The following is a 27,801-nucleotide window of genomic DNA, read 5'->3' as shown; positions in this document are numbered from 1 at the left end:
TTGCCCCCTATAAAGCTAGCAGCCATTAATACCTGGACCTACAGTTTGCATACAACTGCACGTGCACAGCCTTGGCTGCAAATGCAACCTTTTAACAATTAGTAAAAGATCTCAGCACCATTTTGAAGAAGAATGGCAGTTCTTCATGGTGTCCTGCCTAATATTTCTTGCTCAACTATTATCACTAAAAATTCAGATTATCTAATCATTATCTCAATGCTATGTGTAAATTGAATGATTTGTTTCTTTTGTAACATTACAACAGAGACCATACCCCCAAAAAACTTCCCTGGCTGTAAAGTGCTTTGGAATGTCCTGAGATTCTAACTGAACTTATACACACACCAGGTCAAATCTGCTGCATGGACTCTGTCACCAAGCTTTCAGATATCGGAGGGCATTGCATTTGTACTTGATCCTGTCTTCACCTAATAGCTACTTGCATGCTTTTAGTAGGAGTTACTACTGTATTGTCCCTCCTTTACCTCTTTTTAGCCCATGTATGGTGAAGTCAATTGTGTTGCCATTGCATGGGCTGTGATCAGTTAACTCAACATAAGCTGAACCTGGGATCTTTCCGATCTACTTGGCTCAATACAAAACCACGCAGTGTGTCAGAGAGCAGCGACGACCATTCACTTTGTTTTTTAGACATTTTTATTGGGTTTTGCCGGTAATGGGAGCTATAAAGTCTGTGTGATTTTATAAAGTATGTGTCAGGCAGCAGTGTGATGTGATGAATGGTTCTACTGATGAGGTTGAATGGGTAGCTCACTGGGGATGTAGGCACTCGTGCTTTATGCTCAGCTTCATTTCTGAAAACAGTGCCATATTTCACTGCTGTCTCTGATGTATAGTAATTCTAACACCTATAGTATGTTTTCAACTGGTTTAAAAAAAGACAATTATAATCTTGCTGTTGATTCTGTTCAGTGCACCCGTTCGAATGGTAAAAAGAGTTGATATTCAGATTGACGTGTTCTGATTGAATGAAGGAAAAGACTGGAGGCTTGCTCAATGACTTGCTCCTGTTCTGGTATTCCAAGTGGGCTCGAGGGGCTGAATGGCCATCTCCTCCTCCTATGTCTCCGGTTTCTGGCCAGCGTGACCTCCCAGGTTCAACCATGGTTGATTCGTATCAACCAGCACTGATAACTGTGCCTTCACTTCTCAGCTGGTGAGTTTCTCACCTTGTTGCTGTCCAGTGACCCTTGCAGGAACTTACATGCTTGTTTGGATGGGATGGGGTACGAGTGTAACTCTTCCTATAGTGAGTATCAAGCCAAAATTCACCCTGCCTGTTCGCCTGTAGGGATAAGGTGCTGCTGGGAGGAGATAGCTCTTGTGGAATATTACTACAGTGTGGATCAAGAAAGTGGAACACCGGGGGAAGAAATAACTCTGTTTTGTGTGACAGCTGACAACAATTCACTGAGATAGATCATCTTAAGTTTTTGAATGTTGAAAACACAGTAAATAGACAAGTTTCATTATGCAGCAAGGAACAATGGATGACCTTTTTTATAAAATGCTGGAAATGCTTAGCAGGTCTGGCAGCAACTGTGTAGCTAGAAACAGCTAATGTTTCTAGTTGATGAGCTTGTCATCAGAATTGGAAAACATCAGAAATGTGATGGATTTTGAAAAAGGATAAAAGGGAAGTTCTGTGTCAGGGTTGAAGACGGGAGAGATTATGATTCATATTGCAAGGTCAGAGGGAATGGCAATGGGACAAGTAAAGAAATAGAAAATGCATCCAGAAGAGGTGTGATTGGCAGACTCGTGCTGCCTGAAAGCAAGAGAAGAGGAAACCCAGAGAGAGAAATCAAAACCAGTAAAGAAAAATGAAACCGAACAATCTGAATGAGTGTTGAACTCAAATGTTGAATACAGAAGGCTGCAAAGTGACTAATTGAAAGATGTAGCTTATGTTGAGCTTCATTGGGACAGTAGAGGAGGCCGAGGACAGAGGGGCCAGAGTGGGAGCGAGGTGGAGAACTCTAATGGATGTCTGGCCTCTCAGTCAGAAATACATAATGAGGCTTGGCTCAGAGCCCAGGACCGGGATTCTCCCGGAATCGGCGGGGTGGCCCGTGCCGGCGCCAAAGAGCGGCGTGAACCACTCCGGCGTCGGGTCGCCCGGAAGTTGTGGAAACCTCCGCACTTCCGGGAGATTGGCCGGCACTGGAGGGGTTGGTGCCGCGCCAACCGGCGCTGAAGGGCCTCGGCCGGCGCGAGTTGGCACATGCGCAGGACTGCCAGTGTGTTCTGGCGAATGCGCAGAACCGCTAGCGTGTTTCCTGAGCATGCGCAGGGGGTTTCTTCTCCGCGCCGGCCATCGCGGAGCCTTACAGAGGCCGGCGCAGAGGGAAAGAGTGTCCCCACTGCACAGGCCCGCCCACAGATCGGTGGGCCCTGATCGCGGGCCACGCCACCGTGGGGGGCCCCCCCGGGGCTGGATCTCACTCCCCCCCCCCCCCCCCCCCCCGAGGACTCCGCAAGCTACCCTCCAGGCCAGGTCCCACCGGGTGGGACCATGTCCATTTCACGCCGGCGGGACTGGCCGAAAACGGGCGGCTGCTCAGCCCATTGGGGACCGGAGAATTGCCGGGGGGGCAGCTGCCAACGGCCCCTGACCAGCACGATCCCCGCCCCCGCCTGAAAGCCAGCGCCGGAGATTTCGGTAATTGGTGTTGGAGCGGCAGGGCGGGATTCACGTCGCCCCCCGGCGATTCTCCGACCTGAATGAATTTTGGCCCAAACCTCCCAAGGATTTCAAACCGATATTGCCACTCTCCACCATTTCATTGAGCATACTCAGAGAGGAGGGGTGGAGGGTGCAGTTCTGCTGCAAACTGCAGATAAAACTCCGCTAGGAAGCCCCGCCGCCTTTCCCGACTGCATCACGCCATGGCACTCCATTACCTCCTGCAACCCCAATGGCTCCTCCAGTGACTGCCGTTTCCCCTACTCCAGCTCTGGGAATTCCAAACTGTTCAGGAACTGATCCATACCTGCCTCCTCCCCTCCAGGCTTCGCCCCCACCCCTGACAAAACCTCCTTGCCCACCACAAAAAAATCCCGATGAACATGCAAGAAGAAGGAGTGCTCCCTCTCCCCTGGGTACCCAAACCTCCACGGGTCCACCATCCCCATCTGTTCCATAAATGCCCCCAACTCCTTCGCCATTCCTGACCTCCTCCTTGACTTGCAACTTGACCTGTCCATCCTCTGCTCCATTACACAATTAAAATCCCCACCCATAATCAATTGGTGAGAGTCCAGGTCCTGCCCAACTACGAGCCTAAACATCCATAAACTGTACAAAAAGTACAAGAAGGTACAAAAATTCAAACAGCATACGCCTGCCACCGAGAGGCCCAATGGCTACTGTCAGTTACAAACGAGTACAACAAGCATAGGACATACAGATTTCCTCAAAAAACAGGAAAACGCATGAAATAATAATAATCTTTATTAGTGTCACAAGTAGGCTTACATTAACACTGCAATGAAGCCATATTCCAGCACCTGTTCGAGTGAACAGAGGGAGAATTTCAGAATGTCCAATTCACCTAACCTGCACATCTTTGGACTGTGGGAGGAAACCAGAGCACCCGGAGGAAACCCACGCAGACACGGGGAGAACGAGCAGACTCCGCAGAGACAGTGACCCAAACTGGGAATCAAACTTGTGACACTGATGCTGTGAAGCAACAGAGCTAACCACTGTGCTACCCTGCTGCCCATACCAGTAACTAGATATAACTGGTACAAATGTCCATCCTTCAGCCATCCCCCAACCCATGCTCCTTGACAAAGTCTTTCGCCTCCTCCGGCATCGCAAAATAATATTCCCGGCCCTCCAATGTTACCCACAGTTTAGCCGGGTATGGCACCCCAACGTGGATCTTGCGTCGATACAGCGCTGCCTTGGACATCTTGAACTCCGCCCATCTCTTGGCCAGGCCAGCACCAGTGTCTTGGTATATCTGGACCTGGTTTCCAAAGAACCATAGAATTCCTACAGTGCTGCAACTGGCCATTTGGCCTTTCAAGTCTGTGCTGACCCTCTGAAAGAGCACCCTACCCAGGCACACTCCCCTGTCCTGTTACCTCACCTAACCTGCACATATGTGGATGCTGAGGGGCAATTTAACAAGGCCAATCCACCAAAATTGCACAACTTCAGACTGTGGGAGGAACCAGAGCACCCAGATGAAACCCATGCAGGCACGGGGAGAATGTGCAAACTCCACACAGGCTGTCACCCAAGGTTGGAATTGAACCCGGGTCCCTGGCACAGAAACAGCAGTGATAACCACTGTGCTACCGTGTCACCCCAGCTGCAGTCCCGGGTCCCTGGCACTGAGGCGGCAGTGCTAACCACTGTGCTAAAGTGTCACCCCAGCTGCAGTCCCGGTCCCTGGCACTGAGGCGGCAGTGCTAACCACTGTGCTACAGTGTCGTCCCAGCTGCAGTCCTGGGTCCCTGGCACTGAGGCGGCAGTGCTAACCACTGTGCTACGGTTTCGCCCCAGCTGCAGTCCCAGGTCCTTGGCACTGAGGCGGCAGTGCTAACCACTGTGCTACGGTTTCGCCCCAGCTGCAGTCCCGTGTCCCTGGCACTGAGGCGGCAGTGCTAACCACTGTGCTACAGTGTCGCCCCAGCTGCAGTCCCGGGTCCCTGGAACTGAGGCGGCAGTGCTAACCACTGTGCTACGGTTCGCCCCAGCTGCAGTCCCGACTCGCCACGGCCCACCTCAAAATCGTTTTGTTCTCTTGAAACTATCATTGCCTGCTGTGGCTCCCCCGCTCTCAGCTTCTGCATCAAAGTCTTGTGAGCCTGGTCCACCTCTGGGGCCTTATCGACACCTTTCTCCTCTATCAATTTTGCGAACATCTTTGTGACATAACCTGTTCATTCAACTCACTGCTGCAGGCCCACAATACGCTAATTTTGCCGCCGGGATCGATTCTCTTGCTTCTCCATGCTTGCCCACAGCCTCTTGCGAACGTCCCCCAGGATTGCCATCTCTGCTTCCAGCATTATAGTTCGGTCGCTCTGGTCGGACACCACCTTCTCCACCTCTTGGATCGCCCCATGCGCCTCCAAGTGCTACTCCACCCAGTCCAAGATCCTGCGAAGAGGTGCAACTGCTCCCTCAATCGCCTTTTACCAGTCCCCCTGCACCTCCTTTCTTTGCTGCCGAAATTTCTCTTCAATAAAATTCATCAACTAATTAATTGGCAGCTTCGCCATCACTGACAACCCTTCCCTCTCCGCCATCTCCTCAGCTTGTGCAGCATCACCTGTCCCCTCCAAATCTTAGGCCAGGGTTGTCACCGTCCTTTACCGGGTCTGATATCCCATAGACATCCCAGTCCGGGAGCGAACGGATCACCTCCACTCTCCTCACAACTTTCCACCAAAGTCCCCCAAAAATCGGGTAGAAAGTTCCAAAACCAAGGCCTCCAGGCATGAGCCACCTTCTGTGCAACCGATCACACCATAGCTGCCACCACCGGAAGTCCGTTGAGATTGTTTTTTGATGCCTTAGTGGAGATCCACTATTAAAAAATGTCTTCTTTCAGCTATCTGAGTACTTCCATATCCTGTGATCTAACCTTTCCCATTTTAAATTTGGCTGCTAGGTGGGTGGCTTAGTCCTACTTCAAACAACTTTAATATTACGTTTCCCTTTGTTTCCCTTGTGGCCCTTACTGGTTCCTGTTGAAAACAGTCAGGGGCCTGGGCACTTTTCATCCCTTGTTATGTTTTCACAACAGGAAATTGGAAACTGAAAAGGGAATATCTCTTACTTGGTGTATTTTAGTGGGAAAATGATTCCTGGTAGGCTAAGCCACTGCAAGTGATATTCTTTCTTTATTTAAGAAACTTGAGATGACTCCCACCCTCTCCCCATCGTCCCATTTGCGTAGCATTAGGAAAGTGTTGGAAATTGAGTGTTTGTGCAGTATGTTGTCGAATAAATAGACTGCTGATGAGCTTATTGTGGTGAATGGTTGCATCACTGATACAATCAGTTAAGTAGCCCTGCCTCCTGCATAAATACCAGCCATGATTAGAGCCAGAGTCTGTGATGGTTGTAATTCAGCATTTTCTTTGCGGGGGGGGAACGACTATCTTGAGGTCTTTGTAGCTGTAGCACATTTGTTATTTTAAAGGAAAAGCCAGGAAGATTTTACCAGCAGTTTCATTGTTCACTCCTTGAAATATGTGCTGGTAAGTACGACTTTTAGAAAAGATGAGTTATTGGGAAAATTCCAACAAAATACAGAAAGCTTTCCCATCTTGGCTGCAACCCCATCCCTATCTGTTTATTTTAATGATGCTTATGGGATTATGGGGACTGGAACAACATTCCTGGTGGTCTTCAATGTAGCTCCATGGAAGGTTTGTCCTGCTGAAAAGGCAGCCAGTTTTTGGTTTATCTCTCTGAAAGACTGGCATTGGCTGCCAAGAGAAGGAAAGATCCTCCAGGGAAGAAAATCAACCATCCTTGAAGCCTGCAGGCATACATGTGACTCCAGATCTACAGTAATGTGATTGACTCTTTAAAAAAATATATATATATATTTATTAAAGTTTTTTAACACAATTTTTCTCCCTTACAAACAATAACCGGCCCCCCCGTAACAAAATAATGAGAAATCGCACAGAGCAAGATATATACTGCCAATGGGCCCAAGGAAAGGGAATTCATTGAATGTTTACAGGAGGGCTTTTTGGAACAGCTTGTGATGGAGCCCACGAGGGAACAGGCCATTCTGGACTTAGTGTTATGTAATGAGCCAGACTTGATTAAAGATCTTAAAGTAAGGGAGCACCTTGGAGGCAGTGATCATAATATGGTCAAATTCAATCTCCAATTTGAAAGAAAGAAGGTAGAATCAGATGTAAAGGTGTTACAGTTAAATAAAGGTAACTACAGGGGCATGAGGGAGGAACTGATGAAAATCGACTGGGAGCAGAGCCTCGTGGGAAAGACAGTAGAACAGCAATGGCAGGAGTTTCTGGGAGTAATTGAGGACACAGGACAGAGGTTCATCCCAAAGAAAAGAAAGGTTATCAGAGGGGGGATTAGGCAGCCATGGCTGACAAAGGAAGTTAGGGAATGCATCAAAGCAAAAGAGAAAGCCTATAATGTGGCAAAGAGTAGTGGGAAGTCAGAAGATTGGGAAGGCTACAAAAACAAACAGAGGATAACAAAGAGAGAGATAAGGAAAGAGAGGATCAAATTTGAAGGTAGGCTAGCCAATAACATTAGGAATGATAGTAAAAGTTTCTTTAAATACATTAAAAACAAACGGGAGGCAAAAGTTGACATTGGGACGCTCCAAAATGACGCTGGTAATTTTGTGATGGGAGACAAGGAAATAGCTGAGGAACTAAATAAGTACTTTGCGTCAGTCTTCACAGTAGAAGACATGAGTAATATCCCAACAATTCCGGAGAGTCAGGGGGCAGAGTTGAATATGGTAGCCATCACAAAGGAGAAAGTGCTAGAGAAACTAAGAGGTCTAAAAATTGATAAATCCCCAGGCCCAGATGGGCTACATCCTAGAGTTCTAAAGGAGATAGCTGAAGAAATAGTGGAGGCGTTAGTTATGATCTTTCAAAAGTCACTGGAGTCAGGGAAAGTCCCAGAGGATTGGAAAATCGCTGTTGTAACCCCCCTGTTCAAGAAGGGAACAAGGAAAAAGATGGAAAATTATAGGCCAATTAGTCTAACCTCGGTTGTTGGCAAGATTCTAGAATCCATTGTTAAGGATGAGATTTCTAAATTCTTGGAAGTGCAGGGTCGGATTAGGACAAGTCAGCATGGATTTAGTAAGGGGAGGTCGTGCCTAGAGTTCTTTGAAGAGATAACAAATAGGTTAGACCAAGGAGAGCCAATGGATGTTATCTATCTTGACTTCCAAAAGGCCTTTGATAAGGTGCCTCACGGGAGACTGCTGAGTAAAATAAGGGCTCATTGTATTCGAGGCAAGGTACTAACATGGATTGATGATTGGCTGTCAGGCAGAAGGCAGAGAGTTGGGATAAAAGGTTCTTTTTCGGAATGGCAACCAGTGACGAGTGGTGTCCCGCAGGGTTCAGTGTTGGGGCCTCAGCTGTTCTCTTTATATATTAACGATCTAGATGACGGGACTGGGGGCATTCTGGCTACGTTTGCTGATGATACAAAGATAGGTGGAGGGCCAGGTAGTATGGAGGAGGTGGGGAGGCTGCAGAAAGATTTAGACAGTTTAGGAGAGTGGTCCAAGAAATGGCTGATGAAATTCAACGTGGGCAAGTGCGAGGTCTTGCACTTTGGAAAAAAGAATAGAGGCATGGACTATTTTCTAAACGTGACAAAATTCATAATGCTGAAGTGCAAAGGGACTTGGGAGTCCTAGTCCAGGATTCTCTAAAGGTAAACTTGCAGGTTGAGTCCGTAATTAAGAAAGCAAATGCAATGTTGTCATTCATCTCAAGAGGCTTGGAATATAAAAGCAGGGATGTACTTCTGAAGCTTTATAAAGCATTAGTTAGGCCCCATTTAGAATACTGTGAGCAATTTTGGGCCCCACACCTCAGGAAGGTCATACTGGCACTGGAGGGGGTCCAGCGGAGATTCACACGGATGATCCCAGGAATGGTAGGCCTAACATACGATGAACGTCTGAGGATCCTGGGATTATATTCATTGGAGTTTAGGATGTTGAGGGGAGATCTAATAGAAACTTACAAGATAATGAATGGCTTAGATAGGGTGGATGTAGGGAAGTTGTTTCCATTAGCAGGGGAGACTTGGACCCGGGGGCACAGCCTTGGAATAAAAGGGAGTCACTTTAGAACAGAGATGAGGAGAAATTTCTTCAGCCAGAGAGTGGTGGGTCTGTGGAATTCATTGCCACAGAGGGCAGTGGAGGCCGGGACGTTGAGTGTCTTTAAGACAGAAGTTGATAAATTCTTGATTTCTCGATGAATTAAGGGCTATGGAGAGAGAGCGGGTAAGTGGAATTGAAATCAGCCATGATTGAATGGTGGAGTGGACTCGATGGGCCGAATGGCCTTTCTTCCACTCCTATGTCTTATGGTCTTATATACATGGCAAATGATATGTTTACATAGCTTTGTACACTGGCTCTCTCCCGTACGTGCCAGTTTTCCCAACCCTTCATGTTACCTCTTGCTCATCCACCCTCCCAGGCAGTCCCCCATTTGCCTCCTTCCACATTAGCAAGATCCTTCGCCGGGCTACTAGGGCCGCAAAGGCCAGAATGCCGGCCTCTTTCGCCTCCTGCACTCCCGGTTCGTCCACTACTCCAAATATTGCTAGCCCCCAGCTTGGCTTGACCCGGACTTTCACCACCTGAGATATTGCTCCCACCACTCCTCTCCAGAATCCCTCCAGTGCCGAGCATAACCAAAACATATGGACATGGTTCACCGGGCTCCCTGAGCATCTTCCACATCTGTTCTCTACCCCAAAGAACCCGCTCAACCTCGCCCCCGTCAAGTGAGCTCTGTCAACCACCTTAAATTGTATCAGGCTGAGCCTGGCACACGAGGAGGAGGAATTAACCCTACCCAGGGCATCAGCCCACAGACCTTCCTCGATCTCCTCCCCCAGCTCCTCCTCCCATTTACCCTTCAACTCTTCTACCAGCGCTTCCCCCTCTTCTTTCATCTCCTGGTGTATTGCCGACACCTTGCCCTCCCTGACCCATACACCCGAGATCACCTTGTCTTGAATTTCTTGCGCCGGGAGCAACGGGAATTTCCTGACCTGTCTCCTCACAAAAGCCCTCACCTGCATATATCTAAAGGCATTAACCGGGGGTAACTCAAACTTCTCCTCCAGTGCCCCTAGGCTCGCAAACGTCCCGTCAATGAACAGGTCCCCCATTCTTCTAATCCCCGCCCGATGCCAGCTCTGGAACCCCCCCGTCCATCTTCCCCGGGACAAACCGGTGGTTACACCTGATCGGGGACCACACCGATGATCCCATTGCACCCCTGTGCCGTCTCCACTGGCCCCAGATCCTTACCGTTGCCGCCACCACCGGGCTCGTGGTCTACTTTGACGGCGAGAGCGGCAGCGGTGCCGTCACCAACGCCCCCAGGCTCGTTCCTTTACAGGACGCCATCTCCATCCTCTTCCATGCCGCCCCCTCTCCCTCCATAACCCACTTGCGGATCATCGCCACATTTGCTGCCCAGTAGTAGCTCCCTAGGTTTGGCAGCGCTAACCCTCCTCGGTCCCTACTGCGTTCCAGGAACCCCCTCCTTACCCTCTGGGTCTTATTCGCCCACACAAACCCCATAATACTCCTACCTACTCTCTTAAAAAAGGCCTTGGTGATCATGATGGGAAGGCACTGAAACACAAACAGAAACCTCGGAAGGACCACCATTTTGACCGACTGCACTCTACCCACCAGCGAGAGCGGTAACATGTCCCATCTTTTGAAGTCCTCCTCCATTTGCTCCACCAACCTCGTCAGATTCAGTTTATGTAGGGCCCCCCAACTCCTGGCTATCTGGATCCCCAGATACCGAAAGCTCCCCTCCGCCCTCCTCAGCGGTAGGTCCCCTATCCCTCTTTCTTGGTCCCCTGCCTGGAATACAAAGAGCTCACCCGAAAACTCCCCAAACTCCCTTAAAGTCTGCATGACCTCCACCATCCCCTCAATTGGATCCGCCATGTACAGCAGCAGGTCATCCGCATATAGCGACACCCGATGCTCTTCTCCCCCTCGGACCACCCCCCTCCATTTATTAGACTCCCTCAATGACATGGTCAATGATTCGATTGCCAATGCAAACAACAGGGGGGGACAGGGGGCAGCCCTGCCTCGTCCCTCGGTACAGTCGAAAGTACTCCGACCTCCGCCGGTTCGTCACTACACTCGCCACCGGGGCTCTGTAAAGGAGCTTAACCCAACTGATAAACCCTCCCCCGAACCCAAACCTACGCAGCACCTCCCAGAGGTACTCCCACTCTACTCGATCAAAGGCCTTCTCCGCGTCCATAGCTGCCACTATCTCCGCCTCTCCCTCCTCCGATGGCACCATCATCACGTTTAAGAGCCGCCACACGTTAGTGTTTAATTGCCTGCCCTTTACGAATCCCGTCTGTCCTCGTGGATCACCCCCGGGTCACAGTCCTCGTTCCTCGTGGCCAGCACTTTTGCCAGCAACTTAGCATCCACATTGAGGAGTGAGATCGGCCTGTATGATCCACATTGCAGTGGGTCCTTGTCCCACTTTAGGATCAAAGAAATTGTCGCTTCTGACATTGTCGGGGGCAGGGTCCCCTCCTCTCTTGCCTCATTAAAGGTCCTCACTAGTAGCGGGGCCAACAGGTCTACGTACTTCCTGTATAACTCCACCGGGAACCCGTCCGGTCCCGGGGCCTTCCCCATCTGCATACTTCCCAAACCCTTGCTCAGCTCCTCCAACCCAATTGGTGCCCCCAAACCAGCCACCTCTTGCTCCTCCACTCTTGGGAATCTCAGTTGGACTTGGAATCGTCTCATCCCCTCTTCCCCCGGCGGGGGCTGGGATCTGTACAGATCTTCATAGAAGGCCTTAAATACCTCATTTATTTTCATCGCACTCCGAACCGTGACTTCCCTTCCATCCTTGACACCCCCTATTTCCCTCACTGCCATCCTCTTACGGAGCTGGTGTGCCAGCATCCGACTAGCCTCTTCCCCAAACTCGTAGGTCGCACCCTGCGCCTTCCTCCACTGTGCCTCCGCCTTCCCTGTGGTCAACAGGTCAAACTCCGTCTGGAGCCGTCGTCTTTCCCCAAGTAATCTTTCCTCCGGGGCCTCTGCGTATCTCCTGTCCACTTTCAAAATCTCCCCCACTAACCTCTCCCTTTCCATGCCCTCTTTCTTCTCCCTGTGAGCCCTGATGGAGATTAGCTCTCCCCTGATCACCGCCTTCAACGCCTCCCATACCACCCCCACCCGCACCTCCCCGTTGTCGTTGGCCTCCAAGTACCTTTCGATACGCCCCTTCACCTTCCCACACACCACCCCATCCGCCAGCAGTCCCACATCCAGCCGCCACAGCGGGCGTTGGTCCCTCTCCTCTCCCAGCTCCAGTTCCACCCAGTGCGGGGCGTGGTCCGAAACGGCTATGGCCGAATACTCCGTCCCCTCCACCCTCGGGATGAGTGCCCTGCCCAGAACAAAAAAATCTATCCGGGAGTAGGCTTTGTGGGAGAAAAAAGAAAATTCCCTGGCCTGCGGCCTTGCAAACCGCCATGGGTCCACTCCCCCCATCTGATCCATAAACCCCCTAAGCACCTTGGCCGCCGCCGGCCTCTTTCCAGTCCTTGATTTGGAGCGGTCCAGTGCTGGATGCAACACTGTATTGAAGTCCCCTCCCATTATCAGGCCTCCTATCTCCAGGTCCGGAATGCGCCCCAACATGCGCTTCATGAATCCTGCATCATCCCAGTTCGGGGCATATACGTTTACCAACACCATCGACGTCCCTTGCAGCCTACCGCTCACCATTACATATCGCCCTCCATTGCCGCTACAATAGTCTTGACCTCAAATGACGCCCGCTTTCCCACCAATATTGCCACCCCTCTATTCTTTGCGTCCAGTCCCGAGTGGAATACCTGTCCTACCCATCCTTTTCTTAACCTGACCTGGTCCGCCACCTTCAGGTGTGTCTCTTGGAGCATGACCACGTCTGCCTTCAGTCCCTTTAAGTGCGCGAACACTTGAGCCCTCTTCACCGGCCCATTCAGGCCCCTCACGTTCCACGTTATCAGCCGGATTGGAGGGGATCTCTCCGCCCTCGCCCCCGCCGACTGGCCGTCTCCTTTTCTGGGCCAGTCCCGTGTCCGCGCGTCCCTCACCCTCCAGTCCCCCAGACGGGGGACCCCCGTCCCGACCACATCTTCTATGTCCCATACCCTTTCGGCCAGTGCAGCAGCAACACTTTTTCTCCCCCCCCCCCCCCCCCCCCCCCCCCCCCCGGACCCCTGTCTAGGTTTTTTGCTCCCCCCATATCACTCCCGTACGCCAGCTGACACCTGCTTACCCCGGCTTCCCCCGCCACCCCTTTGACCTCCCCGTGTGGGAGTCTCCCAATCAATATGCGTTCCTTCATTCCCCTTCCCGCCTTTCTTCCCGCGCGCGGGAAAAACCCTACGCTTTCCAAAGCCCGCTCCGCCCCCTCTGGCGCAGCTCCTGTCGCGGCCTTGTCTCTCTCCCCCAGCCCATGTAACAATTCCTGCGCGTGATTGACCCCCTATATACAATAACCATCACATATCAAACCTCAAACATCCCCCCCACCCTCACAAACCCTCAGTTAGAGTCCAACTTTTCGGTTTGTATGAAGGTCCACGCCTCTTCAGGCATTTTGAAGTAATAGTGTTGGTCCTTGTATGTGACCCACAGTCGCGCTGCCTGCAGCATTCCGAATTTCACTCCTTTCCGGTACAGCACCGCTTTGGCCCGGTTGAAACCCGCTCTCCGCTTTGCAACCTCTGTGCTCCAGTCCGGGTATATTCGGATCTCTGTATTGTCCCACTTACTACTCCGCTCCTTCTTGGCCCATTTCAGGACCCTCTCTCTGTCCGTGAACCGGTGAAACCTCATCACCATCGCCCTTGGCGGCTCATTTGCCTTGGGCTTCCTCGCCAGCACCCGGTGTTCCCCGTCCAGCTCCAGCGACCTCGCAGGGGCCTCCGCGCCCATCATCGCCCCGAGCATCGTGCTCGCGTATGCCCCGGCATCGCCCCCCTCCACTCCTTCAGGGAGACCCAGGATCCGCAGATTCTTTCTCCTCGACCTGTTCTCCAGGTCTTCGAGACTTCCTGCCCACCTCTTGTGTAGCGCCTCGTGCCGCTCCACTCTCACCGCCAGGCCCAAGAGCTCGTCCTCATTCTCACTCACTCTTTTCTGTACCTCCTGGATCTTTACCTCGTGGGCCTTCTGGGTGATCCCGAGTCCTTCAATTGTCGAAAGCATGGGCGCCAGCATCTCCTTGCGCAGCTCCTCGAAGCAGCGCTTGATGAACTCCTTCAGTTCCGGCCCGCACTCCGCTTTGTCCCTGGCCGCCGCCATTTTGATTTTTTTCCCTCGCTTCTCCCGCTGCTCCAATGCCGCTTTTTTGGCCGTTGCACTTCTGGTCCGGTCCATAAAAGTTGGAGGGGGACCTCTCTCTTCCCTTCCCCACTGGTTGTCTTCGAAAAAATTCCATTGGGGCTCCTCTAGCGAGCCCGAAAGTCCGTAGTAGCGGGAGCTGCCGAATCGTGCGGCTTGGCTCCGCATAGCCGCAACCAGAAGTCAATGTGATTGACTCTTAACTACCGTCTGAAAAGGCCTAGTAAAGCCACTCTGTTTAATGGTAGTTAAGGATGGGCATCAAATGCTAGCCTTGCCTGTGATGCCTGCCTGCGATGCCCACATCGTGATGCCTGCCTGCAATGCCCACATCCTATGAAAGAATAAATAAGTTCAGCAACCCTGAAAGATGTTCTGTCAAACTTGTTGGTTGTTATACTGTGGGAGCCATGATTGGACATTTAACTAAATCTTAAAATCATATTAATTGCAAGTTACTTTAAAATGTCTTTAAAATGACTGAAGGCATGTATATCGTAGGGAACTGGGTGTAAAAATGTTTTGGGCGTCAGTCTTTTATCACTAAGACCTGGAGTTATAACATTTTCACCCCTTCATTCTGAGCATGTTCTTCATTTTTTTAAAAATGTATTCATTCATGGGATTCAATGATAGTATTTATTGCCCATTCCCAATAACCCTCGAGATGGTGGTGGTCGTGGTGAAGATACACCAACACCACTGTTGGGGATGGAGTCCCAGCTGTGGTGAAGGAATGGTGATATATTTCCAAGGTAGGATGGTTTGCTTTGGAGAACGTGTCTGCAGCCGTGTTTCCTGTATGCCTGGTCTTTCTAGGTGGTAGCATTTGGAAAGTTTAAAAAATATATATTTTGATTGCTTTATGTTTAGTTGTAATAACATTTTCCAGGGCTCTCATACGGCAATAAAGAGGAATCTACTAAGATGGGAACGCATAAAGGGGGAAAAAAAGACAAACAAACATGTATGTATCAAAAGAAACACGTGCACAGGTGTGGGACCCCTATTTTTGAGCCTCCTTGGTCAGATGCTGCAACCGTACCATTTTAATTCTGTACATTGTAAGGAACCCTCTTGTGAATCCTGGTTGGTCTCTTGTTTCCGTATTAATTCCTGTTCTTTTGGCTGTTATAATTCCTGCATATGGGCATTGCTGGGGCCTACACCTTTAATTTAAAAAAAAAACAGTGGCAGGAGATGATGACAGAAGGTAGCACAGTGGTTAGCACTGCTGCTTCACAGCTCCAGGGTCCCAGGTTCGATTCCCAGCTTGGGTCACTGTCTGTGCGGCGTCTGCACATTCTCCCCGTGTCTGCGTCGGTTTCCTCCGGGTGCTCCGGTTTTCTCCCAGAAGTCCCGAAAGACGTGCTGTTAGGTGAATTGGACATTCTGAATTCTCCCTCTGTATACCCAGACAGGCGCCAGAGTGTGGCGACTAGGGGATTTTCACAGTAACTTCATTGCAGAGATACTTGTGATACTAAGAAAGATTATTATTATTGGTGACACGTCTTGACAGACGTGATTGACAGCCAATCGACTACTTTCATTTCTCGGGATGAGGCAGACTCTCGATGCGGATTGGTCCGCCGTACTATAGAATGTCCTGCTGGTGTCTCTCTGTGCTTTTGCTTTAAGTTTTTTTTTTAGGGACCTGCAGAGCTAAACAGAACCCTTTTGAGTCTCTCTCCCAGAAGAGGAGAAATTCTCTCTCGAATCTCAGCTGGGAATTCCTTCAGGTATGCAGAGACGTTAGTGAGTAATCAAAGTCTGAAGGCCGAGCTGGGGAAGGGGAACTTTCCGGATTTCTGCCCCATTAAAGGTACCAGACCACTCTTAAGGCCTCGTGAAACTGTTGCTCTGATACTCTGTTTAACTGAACCAAATTGTTGGTGAGTCTGCTGAAGCTGGCCACATTTCAAAAACTGAGCAGTCCTGAAGTGCATCTTCTGTGGGCAAGGTTCAGCCCAACACAAGTTAGCGTGTGTCCCCAGAGGGGATACCGCAGCCTTAGAGTCCGGCCTGAGTGGTCCATCTTGAAGATCCAAATCAACCAACGGGTCAACACTTCGCATCCTGAAGGGATCACTGCCGACAAAGACATCGACCCCAGCACCCAAGATCTTTAAAATCTCTCAGACCTTTTAATCCCTGTTTTTTTTTTAACCTTTCCTACTCCCACCGAGTGTTTGTCTTGTGTGTGTCTGTGGGGGAGGGTGGGACGGGGTTTTGGGAACATGTAGATTAGTAGACCATTGTTCCATTATATGTTCATCTTTTACTCTTTTTATAAATAAACAGTTTGTTAATGTTTTACTTATAAATCTGGTACCTGTAACTCATTGGAGGAGTCAAGAGTTAAAGATCTCAGGAAAATACACAAATTATTGGTTAATTCACTTGTGTTGCGAGTCTGAGGTCGGTGCGGCTGGAACTGAGCGCGCCCTCGCCCAGGGTGTTGTAATGACCTGCTGTCTCCTGGTATTAGAATGCACGAGGGGGTGTGTTTGGCATCAGCCAGACATGATGTTGTGGTCCCACTCTACTGTTTCCTCCCCACCTGTCCCTTCTGGCTCCCCTGCCCTTTGCTTGATGTCTTTTCCATCTCCTGCACCTTCTTTTTTCTCCTTCCATTGCCTGTTTCGGGTCCCCTCCCCCCATTGATTGCTGGTCACAAACAGGTCGGTAAATAGCTTCTCCGCGTTGTGGAAGCCTTCCTCCGATCCCCGAATGGAGGCTTTTATTTTCTAATTTATGGAATTCTGCCAGGTCGGACAGTCAGTCTGCAGCCTTGGGTGGCGCTGCTGATCGCTGTCCGAGCAGGAGTCTCTGGTGGGCGATCAGGGAGGCAAAGGTTAGTGCGTCTGCCCCTCTCCCTGTAAAGGGTTCTGACTGTTCCGACACCCCGAAGACTGCCACTAGTGAGCAGGACGTCACCTCCACTCCCACCTGGCCTCTAAAAAGGTGGTCCAGTACACAACAGGTCTGGGGCAAGACCAGAACATGTGGGTGTGGTTGGTCAGGACTGCCTGGCACTGTTCACATTTGAACTCCACCTCGGTAAAAAATCCGTGTTCTGGTCACGTGCGCCCTGTGCACTACCTTTAGCTGCGCTAGACTCAGCCATGAACATGAGGTGGTAGAGTTCGCCCTATGCAGTGCTTCGCTCCAGAGTCCTCCCCCTATCTCCATGCCTGGCTCTTTCTCCCACTTCTCCCGTGTCTTATTCAGCATTGACCATACCTCCTCTAATAGTCGTCCGTACATGTGCACGCAGTTGCCGTCCCCTAATTCGCCTACGGTCAGAAGTCTGTCTAGTAGGGAGTGTCTTGGTAGCTGGGGGAACGTTGCTGTCTCCTTGTGGAGGAAGTTCCTTATCTGTATGTACCGGAGTTTGGCCCCTTTCAGGGCTGGAGCTTGTCCGTCAGATTTCCCAGGGTTGCCGCTACTTTGCTGAATACGTGGAGGTCCCCTACCATCTGCACCCATTCGTTCTGTCTCCCACCTTTTAAAGGTGGCATCCATTGTCGCCGGGGTGAATTTATGGTTCTTGCAGGTGGGTGCCATGGCGATGTCTCAGTTTGTTCCATGTTCTCAGTGTGGCCACTACCACTGGGTGTCTTGAGTACGTGGCTGGGGAAATGGGACTGGGGCCATGGTTAGTGCCTGGAGGGTTGTCCCCGTATCGGAGCTCTCCCCCAATTTTACCCACTCCATTCCCAGCTCTTTGACATCTCTGTATTTCTGCGGTAGCTAGCCAGTGGCAGAATACGAGGTTTGAAAGGGCTGTGCCCCCCCTCCCCCATATTCCCCCTTCTCTGCAAAACGCTTGTTCAGATCCTTGGGTTGTACGCACACCACACCCCACACGCGCTCACCCCGCGCTCACCCCGCGCTCACCCCGCGCTCACCCCGCGCTCACCCAGCGCTCACCCCGCGCTCACCCCGCGCTCCACCACGCAAACACACACCACACAAGCGCACACCATACACACACAGCAGTTGTGAAGGTCCCTCTTTATCTCCTCTACCAAACTCGACAGGTTCCAATTGCCCCCCCCCCCACTCCCTCACCCTGCGTGGATTCACGGGAAGACCTCACATTTGCTCAGGTTAAGTTTGTAGCCTGAGAAGGCTCCAAACTTCCTTAGCAGTTCCGTTATTCCTCCCATGCTGGCTAGGGGGAGACATAGAAGAACAGGTCATCCCTGCAGAGTGAGACTCTGTGCTCCTTGTCTCCCCTCTGGATGCCTCTCCACCCTTTCACTGATCTGAGAGCAGTGGACAGTGGCTCAATTGTCAGGGCAAATAGCAGCCGGGGCAATGGGCATCCCTGCCTCGTGCCTCTGTGCAGCCGGAAGTATTCGGAGATGGTGGTGTTTGTCCATACCCTCGCCATGGGAGCGCTGTACAGTAGTTTCACCCATGAGGTAAACCGTGGCCCAAACCCAAACCATTCTAGTACCTCCATGAGCTACTTCCATTCAACTCTGGCAAAGACTTTCTCTGCATCCAGGGAAAAGATCACTTCTGTCGATCCCTCTCCAGGTGGGGTCATGATCACGTTCAACACGCGCTTGATGTTCGCCATTAGTTAGCTGTCCTTGACAAAACCCGTCTGATCCTCCGTGACTACCTATGGCACACAGCTCTCCAGTTGTCTCGCCAGGGCCTTCATCAGAACTTTAGCTTCAGTGTTCAGAACGTGCTGGGTCTGTATGACACCCACTCAGTCTGGTCTTTGTCTTTTTTAGGGAACAGCGATATCGAGACCTGTGCAAGCGTGGGTGGCAGGGTCCCTTTCTATAGCGAGTTGTTGAACATCCCGCAGGTGTGGGACCAGTGCTGTCACAAATTTTCTAAAGACGTCCACCGGGAATCCATCCAGACTCGGTGCCTTCTCCGACTGCATGGAGTTAATATTCTCCGTGAATTCCACCACTGAGGGTGCTTCCAGGCCCGGTTTCTTTTCCTCCCCCACGACTGGTATGTCCAGCCCGCCGAGGAACCGCTTCGTCTTCTAGTCCCCTCAGGGGGCTTGGAGGTGCACTGGTCTCAGTAGAATGTCGCGAAGGCGTGGGTGATGTTGTCTGATGCTGTAACGAGCTTGCTGTTCCTGTCTTTCACCTCATGGGCTGATTTAGCACAGGGCTAAAGAGCTGGCTTTGAAAGCAGACCAAGGCAGGCCAGCAGCACGGTTCAATTCCCATGCCAGCCTCCCCGAACAGGCACCGGAATGTGGTGACTAGGGGCTTTTCACAGCAACTTCATTTGAAGCCTACTTGTGACAATAAGCGACTTTCATTTAATTTCATGGCTGACTGCTTTCGCAGCTGATGAGCCAGCAGGCGGCTGGCCTTGTCTCCATGTTCGTATCTGTTGGAGTTGATGGACTGCTTTCCCGGTCAAATTTCATTTGTAGCTTTTTCCTCTCCACCAGTAGTTCCACGGTCAGGGCCATGGAGTACCACCTATCCACGTCCAGTATGAAGTCGATCAACTGTTGCCTAGCCACCCTCTCCTTCCTGGCCCTGAGTGCCCTGTATGCTATTATTTCCCTCTTTATCACCGCCATCAGAGCCGTCCAGAATGTGGAGGGAGAGACCTCCCTGTTCGGGCTGCAGGTTACATATCCGTCAATGGCCTGTGACACTCTCTTGCAAATCACTTTGTTGGCAAGGTGGGCTGTATCCAGCCTCCATGGGGGAAACGCTGGGCTGGTCCATCTCCAACATCACATCTACGCAGTGTGGTGCATGGTCAGAGACCCCCATTGCAGAGTATGTCACCTCTGTCACCTCTGGAAGCACCGGTGCACCCACTACAAAGAAGTCGATGCGGGAGTATACTTTGTGAACTTGGGAGAAGAAAGAGAACTCATTTTCTCTCGGGTGTGTGAACCTCCAGGGATCCACACCCTCCATCAACTCCACAAAGGCTTTCAGTTCCTTTTCCATTGCCGATTGCTTATCTGATTTGAGGCTGGATTTGTCCATCCATGGATCCTGTACGAACGTTTGAAAAGTTGCTGCAGTGTATCTTACACATGGCACACACTCCGGAGTGCACCAGTGATGGGCTGAGTGTACGTTTAAGATGGCGGATCGGCTGTCGATCAAATTGGCACCTTTGTTTTGAATAGTGCTGCGATTCTTGAATGCTGTTGGAGCTACACTCATCCAGGCAAGTGAAATGTATCCCATCATATTCTTGACATATCTTGCAGAAGAAGTTGGGTGTCAGGAAGTGAGAATTGATCCTGCTGTAAAGCCACAGTAATTATGTGGCGGGTTCAATCATATTTCTGGTCAATAGTGCTATCCGGAATGTTGATTTGTGGGGTATTCAGTGATGGCAATGCCATTGAATACCAAAGGGGGATGGTTAGACTTTGTTGGAGGTGATCATTACCTTGCACTTGTGTGGCATGAGTCCTACTTTCCACTTATGATCCCAAGGTTGATTCCTGCCTAGGCCTTGCTCTATGCTTCCTTATCTGATGAATTCAAATGGAACTGAACCCTACAATCATCAACGAATACCCCTACTGCTGAGCATGTGATAGAGGTGAGGTCAGTGGTGAAGGAACCAGGGCTCTGCTCGAAGGAATTCTTGCAGCGATGTCCTGGAGCTAAGCTGATTAATCTCTAACAACCGTAATCATCTTCCTTTGTGCTAGCTATGGCTCCAAACAGTGGAAAATTTCTCCTGATGCCTACTGATTTCAATTTTGCCAGGGCTTCTTGATACCGCGCTCTTGTCAAAAGCTGCCTTAATGTCAAGGGCAGCCACTCTCCCCTCACCGCTGGAATTCAGCTCTTTTATCCTTTGTTTTGATCCAAGGCTGTAATGAGATGTGGAGCTGAGTGACCCTGGCAGAATTTGAACTCGGCATCAGGGAGGAGGTTATTTTTTTTTTTAATATATAAATTTAGAGTACCCAATTCATTTTTTCCAATTAAGGGGCAATTTAGCATGTTCAATCCACCTACCTTACACATTTTTGTGTTGTGGGGGCAAAACCCACGCAAACACGGGGAGAATGTGCCAACTCCACACGGACAGTGACCCAGAGTCGGGATCGAACCTGGGACCTCGGTGCCGTGAGACTGTAGTGCTACCACTGCGCCACCATGCTGCCCAGTGAGGAGGTTATTGCTAAGTGACTGCTGCTTAACCACTTCCATCTCTTTCCTGATGATTGAGAGAAGACTGATGGGGCAGTAAGTGGCCTGATTGGATGTGTCTTACTGGCTAGTAAGAGTCCTTTGCTAAATGGGCACAGGCAGTCTGAATTGACCACTTTATAGGCATACCTATAGCACAAAACTGTGAACTCAGTTGGTGATCTCAGTGCTAAATGGCCAGTGCTGCAGGAAACTGAAGGAATAAGGTTCTTTATAACCTCTTCTGAGCACTGAAACAATCAGGGCAGAGTATCGATAAATACCTGACCAAATGTGCTTGATGTTGACACTAGGGATTGCACCATCTAGGAGGTGGGTTTGGAGGTGGGCAGATTTGGGTGGGTGGGTGGGTGGGTGGGTGGGGGGGGGGGGGGGGGGGGGGGAAGGTTGGGACTGCAATTTACAGAATAGGAAGGTGGGTTGGACACCTGACCTTCTCCTGCCTCCAGACCTTGCGGGGGGAGGGTAGGCAAAGGAAATGACTACCATACAACAGCATCAAGTAACCGTTTGTTGGCAATTAACTGACCATGGGCATGGGCGCTTTGGTATCTCACTGGGTTCCCTCTCCACAATGATAGCCAAGCTGCTGTGGCCACAAATAATTCTTTAAATTTCAAATATCTTCAGGGAGCCCCTCCGTTTTGAGACATCATTGCGTTCTCCTGCTCGCTCAGCAGCGCCCAGCTCTCCCAGAAGGGCTGCCATCGGGACTATCCCTGTAGGTCCTTCCTTCGGGTCAGCCATTTTGGTCCTCCTACTGTCTGTATTTAGACAGCATTCTCAGAGGTGGCCTCCTAATGGGTCCGCTTGTGAGATTATGTAGGTGGGCGGCAGGCATCAGCAATCAGGCCCCAACCTCAGAAAATCCCAACCTCAGTCATAAAATTATGCCCTTTGTGTCTGAAATTGGAAGCCTTCCATTCCACAGTACTAATATAATACATCGCCATAGTGAGCACAAATAAATGTTTGGCTGTGGACCATAGCAGAGGGGCTCTGGGAAAATAATAGGTCATTAGAAAACATGAAATTACACTAATTTTGAACTGCGCTTAGTGCACTTTTGAGATCTTCTGTAATAGTGGCACTAGTCTCTGTTATGATGTGCTATTGACTTACCTGCTATACCATACTAAACTGAACTATGACATGGTCGAATAGAATATGTTGACATCTGAGTGGGCATCCAAATATCAGAGCTACAAATCAGAATCTTGCTGGAGGTATTCATTTTCTGCAAGCTGCCCTCGCCTGGGATGGGGATGTGGGAGAATAGGAATGGCTTTCATACCACTGTCAGGAGCCACTAACCTAAATTGGAGTTACTCTTCTGAGGCTCCGGAATGTGATTCTCTCAACATTGCAGAATGTAATTCTGTTTTCAGTCCGTCTGCAGTGTTATGGGCGAGACGTTTTCAGAACCCCAAAATGTATCATGGAGTTCAACCAACCTCTCCCTTTAATGGATTTGTTGCTCTTCCGAGCTCACGGCTTGTTCCCTAGGTGTGGCATGACAATTATGGACACGTGGGTTTTTAAGCACAAAACACTGTTTATTTCATGAACTCAACTTGACATCTTAAATATACATTGGATCTCTTAACACCCCTTACTTCAAAGATAACTCAGAAAATATTGCAACAGTAAATAACTCCTTAAAATGTTCCTTCAAACTTCCAAGAGACTTAACACCTTTAAACAGTATGACATCAGGTTAAAGGATATATATATTTTCTGTAGAATGGCAGAGATATATTAGCTTGGTTACCTTCAGCTCCAGCAAAACAACCAGGCACTTTTTAGCTGCTCTCAGCAAAACCAGCCAAACTGCAAAACTTGCAGCTCTCTAGAAACACACAGAAACGCACACACTGCTTTTAAACTGAAACTAAAAACCTGCAAAATGGCAGACCTGAGCTGAGCTCCACCCACTCTATGACATCACTGTTTTCTTAAAGGTACATTGCTTAAATATCCAGTTCTTAAAGCACTCTCGCATGACACCTCCCTCCAAGAAAAAAAAATCATCAACTTCAAGATGGTTTCATTTTTCACTTTTGCTCCATCCACTAAGAAATGTACACAGTAAATATAGCTTTTTGTTTTAAAAAAAAACAAACAACACACGCAAACAGGTATAATAATATAGTCCATTTTTCTTTGTTCTTCTTCCTGCAACCGAAATGCTTCTCGATTGACAGTCTCTTTGAACAAAGTCTCTGCACGATCCATCCATTCCTCTATTCCTTGGCATTTCTCTTCAGAATCAGATCATTTAGTTCAATCTGACCACAGAGCCCCTTGCAATTCTCCAATACAGGAGCATTATTGATCACAGCTTTCAGGCAGTCAAATGCCTGTTGAAACTCTGCTGTCCATTGAAATTTATTAGGTTTCTTTAGCAAGTCAATCAGTGGAGTAATCACGCCACAAAACATTTGCACAGCTGTTCGATCAAATTCATTCATGTTAAGAGATCGCATTGCCTCCCTTCGTCTTGAGGGTATCGGAAACTCCTCAAGGAAAGTGATTCGGGCTTCTCCAAATTCACTTTCGGCTAGGTTCATCACCAAACCCGCTACCTGAAGTCGATCGAAGAACTCCATACGATGGTTTAAATCGTAAAAGGACTGAATTTGGTAGACTCATTAGGTGCATCCCTAATTGCAAACAATACGAATGGGATTCCTTTATCCCAATCCTCTGGATAATCTTGACAATACGCCCTCAACATTGTCTTTAATGTCTGATGCCACCTTTCTAACGCTCCCTGCAATTCTGGATGGTACGCAGTTGATTTAAATTGTTTTATTCCTAAGAGATCCATAACTTCTTTGAATAACTTTGAAGTAAAATTTGTTCCTTGATCCGATTGAATTTCTGTGGTAGTCCATATCTAGTAAAGAATTTAAGAAACTCCTCCACAATTCTTTTAGCTGTAATATTACATACTGGAATGGCCTCTGGAAACCTAGTAGGCACATCCATTACAGTCAAAGATATTGATTCCCACTTTTTGTTTTAGGAAGCGGTCCTACACAATCAATTAAGACCCTTGTAAAAGGTTCCTCAAATGCTGGAATGGGTATTAAGGGCACTGGTTTTATCACTGCTTGAGGTTTCCCTATCACTTGCCTCCCAGGTGCAAGGGTACGTGATGTCTCGGATCGTGTTTTCCGGGTCCTTAGGGGGGAGGGGGAGCAGCCCCAAGTCGTGGTCCACATTGGCACCAATGACATAGGTAGGAAAGGGGACAAGGATGTCAGGCAGGCTTTCAGGGAGCTAGGATGGAAGCTCAGAACTAGAACAAACAGAGTTGTTATCTCTGGGTTGTTGCCCGTGCCACGTGATAGTGAGATGAGGAATAAGGAGAGAGAGCATTTAAACACGTGGCTACAGGGATGGTGCAGGCGGGAGGGATTCAGATTTTTGGATAACTGGGGCTCTTTCTGGGGAAGGTGGGACCTCTACAGACAGGATGGTCTACATCTGAACCTGAGGGGCACAAATATCCTGGGGGGGAGATTTGTTAGTGCTCTTTGGGGCGGTTTAAACTAATGCAGCAGGGGCATGGGAACCTGGATTGTAGTTTTAGGGTAAGGGAGAATGAGAGTATAGAGGTCAGGAGCACAGATTTGACATCGCAGGAGGGGGCCAGTGTTCAGGTAGGTGGTTTGAAGTGTGTCTACTTCAATGCCAGGAGTATACGAAACAAGGTAGGGGAACTGGCAGCGTGGGTTGGTACCTGGGACTTCGATGTTGTGGCCATTTCGGAGACATGGATAGAGCAGGGACAGGAATGGATGTTGCAGGTTCCGGGGTTTAGGTGTTTTAGTAAGCTCAGAGAAGGAGGCAAAAGAGGGGGAGGTGTGGCGCTGCTAGTCAAGAGCAGTATTACGGTGGCGGAGAGGATGCTAGATGGGGACTCTTCTGCCGAGGTAGTATGGGCTGAAGTTAGAAACAGGAAAGGAGAGGTCACCCTGTTGGGAGTTTTTTATAGGCCTCCTAATAGTTCTAGGGATGTAGAGGAAAGGATGGCGAAGATGATTCTGGATATGAGCGAAAGTAACAGGGTAGTTATTATGGGAGATTTTAACTTTCCAAATATTGACTGGAAAAGATATAGTTCGAGTACAATAGATGGGTCGTTTTTTGTACAGTGTGTGCAGGAGAGTTTCCTGAAACAATATGTTGACAGGCCAACAAGAGGCGAGGCCACGTTGGATTTGGTTTTGGGTAATGAACCAGGCCAGGTGTTGGATTTGGAGGTAGGAGAGCACTTTGGGGACAGTGACCACAATTCGGTGACGTTTACGTTAATGATGGAAAGGGATAAGTATACACCGCAGGGCAAGAGTTATAGCTGGGGGAAGGGCAATTATGATGCCATTAGACGTGACTTGGGGGGGATAAGGTGGAGAAGTAGGCTGCAAGTGTTGGGCACACTGGATAAGTGGGGCTTGTTCAAGGATCAGCTACTGCGTGTTCTTGATAAGTATGTACCGGTCAGACAGGGAGGAAGGCGTCGAGCGAGGGAACCGTGGTTTACCAAGGAAGTGGAATCTCTTGTTAAGAGGAAGAAGGAGGCCTATGTGAAGATGAAGTGTGAAGTTTCGGTTGGGGCGATGGATAGTTACAAGGTAGCGAGGAAGGATCTAAAGAGAGAGCTAAGACGAGCAAGGAGGGGACATGAGAAGTATTTGGCAGGAAGGATCAAGGAAAACCCAAAAGCTTTCTATAGGTATGTCAGGAATAAGCGAATGACTAGGGAAAGAATAGGACCAGTCAAGGACAGGGATGGGAAATTGTGTGTGGAGTCTGAAGAGATAGGCGAGATACTAAATGAATATTTTTCGTCAGTATTCACTCAGGAAAAAGATAATGTTGTGGAGGAGAATGCTGAGCCCCAGGCTAATAGAATAGATGGCATTGAGGTACGTAGGGAAGAGGTGTTGGCAATTCTGGACAGGCTGAAAATAGATAAGTCCCCGGGACCTGATGGGATTTATCCTAGGATTCTATGGGAGGCCAGGGAAGAGATTGCTGGACCTTTGGCTTTGATTTTTATGTCATCATTGGCTACAGGAATAGTGCCAGAGGACTGGAGGACAGCAAATGTGGTCCCTTTGTTCAAAAAGGGGAGCAGAGACAACCCCGGCAACTATAGGCCGGTGAGCCTCACGTCTGTAGTGGGTAAAGTCTTGGAGGGGATTATAAGAGACAAGATTTATAATCATCTAGATAGGAATAATATGATCAGGGATAGTCAGCATGGCTTTGTGAAGGGGAGGTCATGCCTCACAAACCTTATTGAGTTCTTTGAGAAGGTGACTGAACAGGTAGACGAGGGTAGAGCAGTTGATGTGGTGTATATGGATTTCAGCAAAGCGTTTGATAAGGTTCCCCACGGTAGGCTATTGCAAAAAATACGGAGGCTGGGGATTGAGGGTGATTTAGAGATGTGGATCAGAAATTGGCTAGCTGAAAGAAGACAGAGGGTGGTGGTTGATGGGAAATGTTCAGAATGGAGTACAGTCACAAGTGGAGTACCACAAGGATCTGTTCTGGGGCCGTTGCTGTTTGTCATTTTTATCAATGACCTGGAGGAAGGCGCAGAAGGGTGGGTGAGTAAATTTGCAGACGATACTAAAGTCGGTGGTGTTGTCGATAGTGTGGAAGGATATAGCAGATTACAGAGGGATATAGATAAGCTGCAGAGCTGGGCCGAGAGGTGGCAAATGGAGTTTAATGTAGAGAAGTGTGAGGTGATTCACTTTGGAAGGAATAACAGGAATGCGGAATATTTGGCTAATGGTAAAGTTCTTGAAAGTGTGGATGAGCAGAGAGATCTAGGTGTCCATGTACATAGATCCCTGAAAGTTGCCACCCAGGTTGATAGGGTTGTGAAGAAGGCCTATGGAGTGTTGGCCTTTATTGGTAGAGGGATTGAGTTCCGGAGTCGGGAGGTCATGTTGCAGCTGTACAGAACTCTGGTACGGCCGCATTTGGAGTATTGCGTACAGTTCTGGTCACCGCATTATAGGAAGGACGTGGAGGCTTTGGAGCGGGTGCAGAGGAGATTTACCAGGATGTTGCCTGGTATGGAGGGAAAATCTTATGAGGAAAGGCTGATGGACTTGAGGTTGTTTTCGTTGGAGAGAAGAAGGTTAAGAGGAGACTTAATAGAGGCATACAAAATGATCAGGGGGTTGGATAGGGTGGACAGTGAGAGCCTTCTCCCGCGGATGGATATGGCTGGCACGAGGGGACATAACTTTAAACTGAGGGGTAATAGATATAGGACAGAGGTCAGAGGTAGGTTCTTTACGCAAAGAGTAGTGAGGCCGTGGAATGCCCTACCTGCTGCAGTGGTGAACTCGCCAACATTGAGGGCATTTAAAAGTTTATTGGATAAACATATGGATGATAATGGCATAGTGTAGGTTGGATGGCTT

General features: G+C 49.4%; 1 protein-coding gene across 10 annotated transcripts in view; it reads left to right on the top strand.

Annotated features, from left to right (window-relative positions):
• pknox2 (pbx/knotted 1 homeobox 2) overlaps positions 1 to 27,801 on the top strand; it is a 786,965-nt gene that overhangs the window by 441,107 nt on the left and 318,057 nt on the right. The window lies entirely within an intron of this gene.

Source organism: Scyliorhinus torazame, chromosome 21 (genome assembly GCF_047496885.1).
Source record: "Scyliorhinus torazame isolate Kashiwa2021f chromosome 21, sScyTor2.1, whole genome shotgun sequence".
NCBI classification, from domain to species: domain Eukaryota; kingdom Metazoa; phylum Chordata; class Chondrichthyes; order Carcharhiniformes; family Scyliorhinidae; genus Scyliorhinus; species Scyliorhinus torazame.
Note: the sequence above shows the minus strand (reverse complement) of the source record. Positions and strands in the feature narration are given on the sequence as shown.